This window comes from Castor canadensis, chromosome 8 (genome assembly GCF_047511655.1).
Source record: "Castor canadensis chromosome 8, mCasCan1.hap1v2, whole genome shotgun sequence".
In the NCBI taxonomy this organism is placed as follows: domain Eukaryota; kingdom Metazoa; phylum Chordata; class Mammalia; order Rodentia; family Castoridae; genus Castor; species Castor canadensis.
In genome coordinates this window covers 93,015,793-93,029,145 of record NC_133393.1, presented here as the reverse complement: position 1 = coordinate 93,029,145, position 13,353 = coordinate 93,015,793, and the positions used below count along the sequence as shown (strand labels likewise).

General features: G+C 35.2%; 2 pseudogenes; one reads left to right on the top strand and one right to left on the bottom strand.

The window, feature by feature from the left end:
* Positions 1 to 632: 632 nt before the first annotated feature.
* On the bottom strand, positions 633 to 3,554 carry LOC141425929 (olfactory receptor 10A4-like; annotated as a pseudogene).
* Positions 3,555 to 10,417: 6,863 nt separating this feature from the next.
* Positions 10,418 to 11,380, top strand: LOC109677996 (olfactory receptor 10A7-like; annotated as a pseudogene).
* The last annotated feature ends 1,973 nt before the right edge of the window (positions 11,381 to 13,353 follow it).

Sequence of the window (13,353 nt, the reverse complement as noted above, 5' to 3'; positions counted from 1 at the left end):
TATACTATTCCCCTCCAAGATTAAATTTTAAAGTTTTCACCAAATTTTAAAAAATACAAAAGTTGCAAATGTTTACATAGTAATCTTTTGTAAGCTCCACTGGACAGTAACCACTGAAGTCTTTGTAACACAAGTTGGCACAGTACAAGATATATGCAGTCTCCATAAATTCCACAGACACATTCACTTCATTCATTATTTTTATTTAATTATTAGAAACATAAAAAATCATCATGGTGAGGAAATACAAAATTTCTGATGTAAGTATTTAACGTTTATTAAAACTGAAAATTTCATTTCAAGAAATGTGTTCCTTCATCAAAACACAGAACATGGTCAGTAAATATTGTTGAGTGAATGAATAATTAAACAATTTAATGATGCTAACACACATTACTCTTTGCTTGCTAGCATTGAAAAGTGTAGACTTAATACAAGTGTTGTCTGGTTGCCAAGCTATAAATGCATTAATGACACAATATCTATCTATCTATCAATCTATTTATCATCTATCTATAAATATGTGTATATGTATACACAGACAAGTATATTTATATATATTAATAGAAGAATCACAAAGTTTTGGATGACCTCTCTGTGTGGTGGTGAAAGATTCAGCTACCACGGTTAAATTAGGCTACTTGTCTCTGAAGTCTCCTGTGTGTTACCTTTCAAAAGGCTTCCTTCATTTCCTTGTTCCTCAAAGTATAGATAAGAGGATTTAGAGCTGGTGTGACCACTGTGTACATGAGTGCAGTTACTTTGTCTGTGTCTGGAGTGTGTGCACTCTTGGGTTGGAGATAAGTGAATAAGGCTGTGCCATAGAAGAGAGAAACAACCAGGACATGAGAGGAACACCTGGAAAAAGTTTTGTGTCTGCCAGCTGCTGAAGGGATTCTCCAGATGGTGGCAAAAATGCATATATAAGAGCACAGAATCAGGAGACAGGGACTCATGATGAAGATCAGAGAAACAGCAAGCAGCACAATCTCATTGTGGGATGTATCAACACAAGCCAGTTTCACGACAGGCATGATGTCACAAAAATATGCTGAATTTTTCCTGTTCCACAGAAGGGCAGAGTGAAGATCCAGGTGATTTGGGGAGACTCCACCACCACTCCAGTCATCCACGATGCTGCAGCCAATGTCAAACAAACATGAGGACCCATCAGGAGAGTGTAATGTAGTGGGTAGCAAGTTGCTATGAAGTGGTCATAAGCCATGGCTGCCAACAAGCAGCATTCTGTCAGTCCCAGGATGGCAAATACATACATCTGTGCTGCACAGCCTTCCACACTTATAGTCTTGGGCTCCACGAGAAGGTGCACCAGCATCTGAGGCACAACACTGGTGATATAGCACATCTCCAAAAAGGAGAGATTCACCAGGAAGAAATACATGGGAGTGTGCAGGGAAGAGGTGGCCTGGATCACACAGATGATGATGAGGTTTCCTCCCACAGTAAATAAGTAGATGATTAAGAACACAGTGAAGAGTATGAGTTGGAGCTCTGCTAGAGGGGAAAAAGCCACAAATGTGAACTTAGTGCAAAGGGACTGGTTTCCACTCACTGTGGGCTCAGGGCCAGGCATCTGTGAAGGCAACAGAGAAGGCGGATAGTACCTAGAATCCGGTCATCTCACACAGGTGTCTTTCAAGCTTCAGCAGCACAGCTCTCCTAGACTCAGTGGTCTGAGATGAGTCACTAGACATCTGGATTCTCTGTTAAATCTAAAAAACAACCCAATTAAAATGGATTCATACTGTTTCCTCATTTGAGTTGTGGATCTTGTTTTATTTTCATAGAAATTTATAGAGAACAATTTAATTTCAGATATTCTAATTATATGCAAATCTGTTATATGATTAACAGATGAAAACATTATAATTATAAAGGGTTCTATAAAACCTAATATATAGAATAAAATATAAAAGCATTTACTCTGATCTTCTTTACTCCACAACCTTCCTCAAAGCTACACTTAAGGACCTGATAAGAAGTAATGTTTCAGTCACTTATCTATAGATTTATATAAATATTTTTATCATTTTTATTTAAACAGAATAAGTAAATGATTTGGTAACAAGATCCTAGGAAACCAAAACCAATCGAATCTTCTCTCCACAACTATAATATAATTTTTCAGGAAATTGTGAGTGGGAGGACATACCTAGAATTAAAGGTAAACTTTGTTTTTCTTGTTGGGCTTCCAGACTTCATGTGATTCCAAACTATAAAATGAACTTGGAGTAGGCAGTATTTGTATTCTGGGTAGAGACCACAGGGATTACATCCACTACATGACATAATTATATTAATCTCATGAGGAGTATGTTCAAAAACAACAACGAATGCTCCATGTGCAATTTGGTCTTATATTTTTGGATATATTGCAAGAAATGAGGTGTTGCTGTCAGTTACATCAGTAAAGTTTCAATACTGTAAAAGTTCTAATTGATACTCATATACAGCTTCAATAATTACTGAACTTTGCAAATATTTACATAGTAATCTTTTGTAAGCTCCACTGGACAATAACCACTGAAGTCTTTCTAATACAAGTGGGCACAGTACAGAATACATGTGGGCTCCATAAATCCCACAGACACATTCACTTCATTCATTACTTTTATTTGATTATTAGAAGCATAAAAAATCAACATGGTGAGGAAATATAAAATTTCTGATGGATGTAGTTAATGTTTATTAAAACTAAAAGTTTAATTTCTAGAAATGAAAAACATGTTCCTTAATCAAAAAACATTTTCTTTTCACTGCCAGGTTCAATATTCTAAATTTGTTGGCATAGGTAGTAAGGGGAGTAAATAGGAAAGTTGAGAGACCTGTTTTTAAGCTATTGTTTTGTATATAGCTTACAAAGCTGTTTTTTTTTAATTCCACAATTACTTTGTGCAAGAAAATATGAGAGTTCATAGTAGTTAGAATTCTCTAGAGCAAACAATTCATGAGCAGAAATAGGGGAAAAGGGAGAGAGCGAAAAGGAGAGAGGGATAGAGGGATGCAGGGAGAGAGGGAGAGAGGGAGGAAGAGAAGGAGGGAGGGAGGGAGAGTGAGAGAGAGAGAGAGAGAGACTTCTGCTAACATCACACTTTGGTGATAATTCACATAGGGCACAAATATCTTCACATCTTTGCCCACTCAGAGGAGAGTTCATGTACCATTCCCCTAAGTTTCCTTCCAGTTTTCTAATCATTTTCTATTCAAGTCGTTGACAATACAGCCAAATTATTGGCTATAGCCCCTGAATTTGTATGAAATTTGAAATCTGGCCATTTTTCCATCTAGGAAAAGTAGATAACCACATAAGCTGCCCAAAGTTCTGCCTGTTGAGAGGATTTCCTTTCATTGCTGTCTTAGACAGGGGCTGAAGTGATGCAGCTGTCTACTTTTAGATGATACCTGCAGATCCATCTATAAACCAGATCTTAGTCTTCTCTTCCTCTATCAATTGATCATGAGGCCTTAGGTACAGACTGGGAGAAGCAGTGTAGCAGAAGTAGGAACCATGGACATTTGAGCCACTTCTTCATATAAATTACCTGTGACTTTGGGACTTGATCAGCCCAATCATGTACATACCACTTCCACTTGATGATGGAATCCTGCCATACATGTCAGCTTTATGACTTGATGGGTCAGATACCACTCAGTTCATGATAGACGTCTCAGGTCACATCACAACTTGGTAGCCTATAGTGAAGCATTTAATTTCTACTAAGCCCATTATCTGGACAAAAGGTATATCTCAAATGGAGAGTATTTACCTGTGAACATTGTATGGCTTTTGTCAAAATGCTCTGAGCCCTCACTACAATTCACCTTTGAGACCTTACAAAGGTTCTAAACAGAATCTCTGCCTGCCATTTAAAATCTCAAGTTTTTATGGCCCAAGTAACAGAATAACTTTCACAGTGGACTGGCTCTGTCACAGAGCTGTCTATTCTGGGCCCATTCAAGTTAACAGCTTTTCAACTTATTTGGTAGACTAAAGTAGCACATCAAAACGAGGAAACCTTAGGCATGTTGGCTGTTGGTGCAATATTGTTTTTTAATGACTATTTTCTGAGGTAGAGGCAGCTTCAATGGCTTCCATTTGGCCTTTCCCATGATAATAATCAAATCTCCACAGCTTAAAGAATGAATATGGAGATTCTGCCAGCTTCAAAGCATTTCTCTTCTAATTTTTCCTTGTAGACCTGGGGAAATGACTATATGATGGGTTTGAAGACCCACTGTAAGTTGGACCTGAGATAAAACTTCATTGATCACCTGGGTTCCATAATGCCCTACTACAACTAGAAGGCCAAGTGATGTATTTGGTTTCCTGGATTCAATGTCAGGTCAGACCCAGCATCCAGTAGACTTCCCAGATTCTAATTGTTTCCATTTTCACAATGAACAATTACCTTTGTAAAAGGCTCTAGGTCCCTTTAGGGAAGGATGGAAAAAAGACAAACAGTATCAAATTTTGGTAGTGTAAAAGAATCCTTACTGGAAATGGTTCTTGCCGCCCCTTCATTCAAGAGGTTCTGATTCTGTGAACTGCCTTTGTACTAGAAGTCCTTGACATGAAGTTTGGTCTCAGTTTAAACACTTGCACATATGAAGAGAAAATATATACTATGTGTAAGAAATGAAAATGAATTTATAGTTTGGACCAAGAATGGAAAAAGAAAAAAAATTAATTCTTTTTTCCATGCTGGGGCTTGGGCTCAGGGTTTTTACCTTGAGCCACTCCACCAGTCCAATTTTTTTGTGATAGGGTTTTTCAAGATAGGGTCTCACGAACTATTTGCCTGGGCTGTCTCCAAACTGTGATCCTTGTGATCTCTGCCTCCTGATTAGCTAGGATTATAGTTGTGAACCAATGGTGCTTGGAAAAAGAAAAACTTTTAATAATCTCTACCATAGCAATATTACAACCTCTAGAAAAGATGAAACAAAAGTCAGGAAATATGGGTGTGTAGACTTAGATGTGATCCCCAGTTAGGGGAACTGACAGACAGTCTTTCTTTTGGGAGAAAAGTCTTTTTCATGGTGCCAAGGCCTTTGGGGTAGGCCAAAAACATGGCATTTTCTGTAGGGATGCTAATTCTTAGAGTTCCTGTTATAGTTCAAGCATGGGAACAGAAGCTGTGCTTCTGTTTATATGATTCAAGTTACTCTTTGTTCACTTGACCTAAAGTTTTTTGCTTACATAGATCAAGAATTTAGTAGGCTTTCCATTTCACTTCTAGGAACACAATGGTTAACTACTCAATGCCATAGATCTATACAAATCAGACTACTCTTATTGTTGCACTGCCTTTGCTCTCCATTATAACTACAGTCACCTTGCCTTTCATGACTGAGCCCCACCACTTGGCCTCTGCCAAACTGGATCCAATTATTCCCAATGCATTTAACTTTCTCAATTGAGTGACCATGTTTTCTGCTGTAAGGTATGCCCCACAGAGAAGAGTAATTGCCCTGGGTTCACATCACAAATCTGTTTCTCCAAGTATTGATGAAAAGCATGTCTCTGGACCCTCTTATTGTGGGTGAATACATGAGAAATACACTCCTGCTTTTCAACCTCTCTAGGTTTTCCAATCCTATCATCAACTGTAAACCATGGGAGATGGGGCATCTCTGGTTTAGCCAGTTGGCTCATCTTTTGACCCATGTCTCAGACAATCAACCAAATAATTCTAAACTTTCCTAACTCCTCATGCTGCTACATTAAATGCAGCACTCTGCTTAGTAGGCCCATATAAATTAACTTGACCAGATCCAAACTCAAGTTCATTATTTCACTATAACAAAGCCTTAATATCTATTTCCATGAATGTTCTCTGTATAAATATATTATATATATATATACATATATATATATATATATACATTGTATATATACATATATATATATACACATTGTATATATATATATATATAAAACCTATACATAATATACATAATATATGTATAACCTAAGAAGTTATTTTAAGGTAGGTGTACCTTCTTCTGGGTCATCTCCTCTTTAGAAAAGTGCTGGGACTTCAGTCTAGTTATATGTCTAGAAGCAAAGAGAAATGGTAGGGATAGGTTTTGAGGAGAATCTGCATTGCCTTGCTTGGTACCCATCTCAGGAGAGGCCATTATTGCTTCCTCAGACAATGCAGAGTTAATTTCTTCAGAGAAGATGGAAAGGTCAATACCATTGGTGGGGGCAAGGGTAGGGGGATGCTGTTGCTTCTGGGAGTGGGGGTGGGGATGGTCACTTATGGCCAGACTTCCTACCTAGCTGTTTGTTAATACTCCTGTTCATGCATAGTTGAACTTAAACTCCTGGGACCATTGCAAAGCTTTTCCACCCCCTTAAGATTTCAGTAGAATTTGTTCTAAAAAATCATTCCCACTATACTAATATGTGACTGTTTAAAATTTATATTTAATTAAAAGATTTGAATTTGCAACAAATGTATTTATAATGAAATATAAGGAATTATTTCCAGGTTCTTGTTTATTATACTTCAAGTTAATATTTCTCTTGATTATATGACTTCATAAATGTTGATAAAAATTCCAAAGATTAAAATACAAAAGAAAAAAATTTTTACTACTTTAAGACATTAACCATGTAAATGTTATAAGTACTATTTCTATGTAATAATATCCTAGGAATGTTCTCAAAATGAAACAAACTAAGCCAAATTCTTTAAGGTATAAAAAACAGTAAAAATAAAATATGTCAAATTTTAACTTAACTAGATATAGCTTATCACTTTGCAAAGATTATTACAAAAATGTTTAAAATAATATTTTTAAAAATAAATTAAATACAAAAATGTAAAATTGTATAAGTTTTAAGTGCATGCTATAAATTTCCATCAAAATTGAGCCAGAATTTTTCCTACAAAAGTGTGTAGGAAAAATTAAAATCTATACTGTTCCCACAGTCTTGACACATTGAATAGTTGTAATCCCTAAAGGACTCAGTGTGTTCAGTAGCCCAGCACAAAGAACTAGTATTGTTTAATACAGATTGAATTGCAAAGATGACTTCAAGAAAATATAGATAATTCCATAAGCATTCTACCTTCTCCCCTATGAGATAAGTGTTATTTAATTAACTCTACACCTTTTTAATGTCCCAGGGATCATTTCCCCAAGGCTAGTTACACTTTTAAATATTATTACTAAAGTATATCAATCACGTAGTGCCAAAGCAAAGCAACATGCTTCATTCTGAAAATGTGAACTATTGATAAATTTCAAGATCATTTACCATTTCTCAGAAAGTATCACACAACTTTTCAAAAAATGACCAAACTTCTAGATAAGGAAGAAATATGGGATTTTATTTGGTAAGATATGTGCAGAGATTTCTTTAAAATTTTCATATTTATTCTTTATTTTTAATTTTTTATTATTTTTATTAGTGCATATTAATGGTACAAAGGGGTTTCGTTGTGATATTCCCATACATGCATATAATTGCTTTGATCAAATTCATCCCCTCTATACTGTTTATAATTCCTTTCCCCCCTTTTCACATTTTAAATGCATTTTATTGTTTTATTTTCATACACTCATGTAAAGTACTTTGATCATATTCACCCAACCCATCACCGTCTCCTTTCTACCTCTCCATTACTGCTGGTTCCCCTCCAAACAGTCCCTCTTTTATGTTCATGCCTATGTTTTTGAGCAAAATTTTCAATGCTGGAGAGAGTACAAGACTTGGATGCTTCACTTTTTAACACATCATTTTATTTTTCCCTCTGTTTATTATAAAACCATTGTAAGAAAAATAAATAAAGAAACCTTGGTTGATTATGGAAGTGGAACAGCTTTATGCTTTATTAAAATTAAAAAAACCCAAAGAATAATGGGGGCTGTTGTATTATCCAGAAATCTATAGAATGTTAAAGAATAGTGCATCAAGAAAAAGATAGTTATGTAGCTAAGGAATGCTGTGGATTATTACAAAAAAGGCCTTTTCAATTCAGATATTGAGTTTACTTACCTATTTACACTGAAGGTTTTGAAAGCGCTATTCCATTTAATAAATTAAATCAGACAAATTTAATATTGATTTTAGCTTCACATGTATCCTGATATTTTAGTGATTACCAAAAATCATTAAAATATAATTATTCTAATGACAATATACATATTTTCAAGAGATATAACTAGAATGGGAGGTAAAAATCTATTTGGTAGAAAAAGGTCGAAGTTGAGTTGCTTAATGGGACTGAATATACTTTTTTGCCTCATTAGGACCTAATCAACAAAGTTAGTGCAGTTAATGACTATTAAATTGTTAAAATGCCATGCAATAAGTAAAATAGCACATTCTTTAGAGCTATGTAGTAATCATGGCAACTTAACAGGTTTTAAGTTAAAAAGAGACATCAGCATGATTTTTTGGTAGTGATTACATCATTATTGCTAAGGAACCCCTTTGCTTAGGGGATTTATGCAACATAATCTACAAGTATCTTAGCTCATGGAAAGACTGAGTAGGATATATGGAGGTGCATTCTGTGACACTATAAAGCTCTAGTTCTCAAAACTTATAAATTTAAATGTGATCAGGCAAGGTAGAAAATGTGCACTGGTAATAATCAAAAGACTGACACCTCCTATTTCACATGGAGTGGTACACTGTACACGATATTACTCAAAGACGAGACATTCATCCTGGTATTGGTTTCAGCCACCAGGATTTGGAGACACAGTAACGGTTTAAGGCATTACAAGATACACTAAATATCGTGCCACAAAGTCTTGATATGTCCATCACTCCACGTTTTTACAAAACAAATGACAAGACTATTTTTAGAACCATAACAAGCTTAGTATTTTCCAACGTGCAGGTGAGCACAGCAGTGCCTACGAAGCTTTTCATAAGTTTTGTTATATCCTAAGACTATTGCTGCTGCTGCTGCTGCTGCTGTGAATGATGATAAGAACAGTAGGGAAACATGTTTGACGAGACTGGTAGGAGAATTGTGGCTGAAATCAATGTCACATGAAGTATATTGTCACATCTATGTTCTGGAAACTTCAGGGTGAGGAGCCTGAAGTTCCTCCTTTCTTTATGCTGAGGATGCTGGCTTGGGAACTTATAATACTCTTACAATACACAAACAGGTATGATGTTCCCAAATTGCCTATCTTTAGAGTAGAATTAAAATGCAGTATTCTTTAAACGAGCTACTTGTTTCAGTATGAATCTGTAAGTGATTGGTTTTTAACTTCTTACTTTTGGAGGAGAAATTGATTTTTAAATAATATTTTGTCCATTTTCTGAATTAAATTAAAAAAGTGTAATATAAAATTAATTTAACATTTATCTAACTCAATATTAAAAAAAAACATCATTCAACTCACTGCATCATTATGAATAGTTATTCACCAAATGAATGTTATAATATTTGATATGTTGTTATTAGGAATTATGTGCACATTAGAATTTTGTATACTCTTCTAGGTCAAAATATCTTATTCAAAGTGAGATACAGTGTTTGATACCATAGTGAGTGAATTAGTACTTTTATGAGCAGACATACAATAGTAAGTATATATATTAGCATACATACCATAGAAGTGATGAGTTCCCACTTCTCATTATGTACTTTTGGGGAAGATGCATAATCATGAGCAGACCTATGTCAATGAGTAGGACCTGCAGTGACTGTTGGGTGCATGACTTCTCTGTTGGAAGTTATACTTGCTCAAAAGAGATTTAGGCCTAAAATAAACAATGACTAATTATGTGTATAATAAAAATGGGAGCACCTTAAATTGAATTTTTCAAGATAAAAGATCAAAAATGTCATTATTTAGAGTCCCATGGAGACTGGAAAAGAATGAAAATTTTAAGCTTATGTGTATTTACTAAACTTCTCTTTTATACACATGTATGTGTGTTAGTAGAAAAATAAATATTATATATATATGTGTGTGTGTGTGTGTGTGAAAAATGTACAACATTCTGTAGAAACATGATGTATATTGCCAAAGATAGAAAAGTCTAACTCATTATTTATCTTCATTGAAACCTTAAATCATTACAAAGTTACTAAATAATTCTACTTTAACTTTAATTCATCTAAAATCTTCTACTCACTCAAAACAGTATGTCTCTATTGATGCAAAGAACTTACAACATTTCTGCTGATGAGAAGAAAACTGTACCTAAGTGATAATTAAGTAAGATACATTCCCAAGATATTTCTCTTTAGTTGTTTCTAATTGTAAAGGATATGTGGTTTATGGAAAAAGAAGGGTAAGATGAAAGGGAACAGAGAGGTTTTGTGGATTTTATTTTTGAAATTATATCTGTATTGATAGAAAGCCTTTTGATGGACACACCTTGATTCTTAAAGAAAAACATGTCTAAGATATGATTTGTGAAAACCACACAAGAGTTACTGAATTTATTCTTCTTAGATTTACAAACAACCCTGAAATGCAAATTTTCCTCTTCATTTTGTTCCTGGCCATCTATACAGTTACTTTGTTGGGGAACTTTCTTACTGTCAGAGTTACCAGTGTGGATCCTGTTCTCCAAACACCCATGTACTTCTTTCTCTGAAACCTGTCATTTCTTGAAGTTTGTTTCACTCTGGTCATGGTGCCAAAGATGATGATAGATCTAGTGTCACCAAAGAAAATCATCACTTTTGTGGGCTGTGGTACCCAGATGTACTTCTTCTTCTTCTTTGGTTGCTCTGAATGCATTCTTCTTTCTATGATGGCTTATGACCGCTTTGTGGCCATCTGTAACCCTCTCCATTATTCAGTCATAATGAACAGGTCCTTCTGCTTGTGGATGGTCCTAGGCTCTTGGGTGTCTGGTGTCCCTGTGTGTATGCTACAGACTGCTTGGATGATGACCCTTCCTTTCTGTGGACCAAATGCTATAGACCATTTTTTTTGTGATGGTCCTCCAGTTTTGAAATTAGTCACTGAGGATACAACTATGTATGAAATGCAAGCACTTGCATCCACACTGTTGTTTATCATGCTTCCCTTTTCCCTTATCTTGGTTTCCTACACCTGCATTATTGTGACCATTCTGAGGATGCCATCTGCTACTGGTCGCCAGAAGGCATTTTCTACTTGTTCATCACACCTCATTGTGGTATCCCTCTTCTATGGAACAAGCAGTCTGATCTATTTACGGCCCAAATCCAGTCAGTCTCTGGAGAGCAAGAAGCTACTGTCTTTGTCGTACACTGTCATTACACCTTTGTTAAACCCCATCATCTATAGCCTAAGGAATAATGAAGTAAAAGGAGCCATCAAGAGAACAGTCATTAGAAACATCTTGCAGAAGTTGGACAAGTTTAAGTCCCTCATGTAGAGTGTTTCCAAATAAAGTATGAGTGGCAGAACCCACTCAAGTAGCACAAAAGGAAGGTGCAGAAGAGCTGTTCTTCTTCTCTTAGTGTCACTTACTGTGGTAGGTGACTCCCAGAGCATCATTCGATCTTAGGAAGAAAACCCTAAGTTGGGAGTAACTGAGGAAAACTTTATGAAAAGACTGTTTAATATTTGTAGGCAAGACTAGGTAATTGCCAGTCAAGTCACACAATGCAAATTGCATAACTTTTTCTGATTCCAAGTAGGTGTGTTTATTAACTTTGCAAATGTACAACTAAAAGTTGCACCTCAATTTATGATGTAAATAAATGGTAATATAGTAAGTTGAAAATACCATATGATGGAAATGCACCCAACCTTGTGAGCATCAGACAAGCCATAAGTACACTGCAGAATACTGGTTGTTTACCTTCATAATCCCATGGCTAGCTGTGAGCAGCAGCTCACTGCACTGCCCAGATTCACAGTGCACTGCCCCAAAGGAGTTTTAAAATTGGTTTGGATAAAAGTCTTAAGTATATGAAGTGTGTTTTCTACTGATTACATATCACATTTGCACTGTTACAAAGGTGAATAATAGTAAGTCAAACCATCATAAACTGGGAACTATCTATATTAGAAAAACATGTAGTAGCAGCTCTGTTCTTTAGTAGAGAAAGGATGTCATTCCAGCCTTATTCTGTTCTACCTCCCAAATCTAGTGTTGACTTCTGTCCTTGCACAAACCAAATATGAGATATAGGGGGAAAATATTCCTTAATTCAATACATAAAGGCTACCCTTCTGGGGAAGACTGCAGGATGGAAAAGGGTAAGAAAAATATGAAGGGAAAATGTAAATGTCCACCACTCTACATTTTGCAGCTAATGTGATGTAACAGTGAATCTTATAATGTTTTAAAGTGATTTTTAACGTATAAAATTATTTATAGATACCAATTCATGATGGAAATTCTTTTCATTGTTTACATATTTAAATGAGTTATTTAATAAAATTATGTTAGTGTTTATATTTGGTGACATGAGTCTAAGCATGTTTGGTCATTGGCTATATCAATCATTAACTATTTAACAAGTAGCTGTTCTTATAATTCAAACAACAAACACTTGCCTAACAGCATAGTAAATCAAAAGAGTAATAATAATGGCAAACATGATGTACTGAGACACTGGTTGTAGCACATAGTCCTGTAAAAACTCAAGGGAAAGATCCTATTAAATGTGTAATTTACATAAAAGACACATTAGTACCAAAGAATGTGTGCAACTTGACAAACCAGAGTTATTGAGAGGTGGCCACAATAATTTGAATCCAGTATGTCTTAGTCTGAAATCCAATATATTAATCTCTTAAAAATCTCTAGTCATATTTTTATCTTGATAAAGCCACCACCTACATGAGAGTTTCACTTTGAAAATAACAGAGAAAATAAAATGATATGAGCAAAATTTAATTTTGGATAATCAGTTAAAGCATACATTGACTTTGATTTGCAACTTGGGCATAAATGTGTTTTCCTCTACCTCTTTGTTAGCCAATGATTCTGTGAATTGTACATGTTTTCCTTCAACAAGTTACCACCATCCATCATTCTTTGTCACTTTGTCAGGAATGTAAAAGCCACTACAAATTTTCAAATTGTGATCATTGTTTTTAGTTTAGTTGTGATTTGCTGAGGCTCATCTTTATGAAGTGTAATGAGTGTTTGAGGCACAAAATATATGTTCCTTTAAATATTTCTCCTTTAGCTCCCTTTTAATTTTTAATGACTAACTCCAATACTTAAAGGAATGCTACTAAGCTCAGTGAACACTTGCAAAGATTCTACCACAATGGTTTTCTACTAGGTGTGTATGACTCATGAGTAGATTGTTGGATTGTAAACTTAATCTCAATTCGGAATGCCTGTATAAGTTTAAAAATAGTACATTAACACATAGAATAGAATCATGA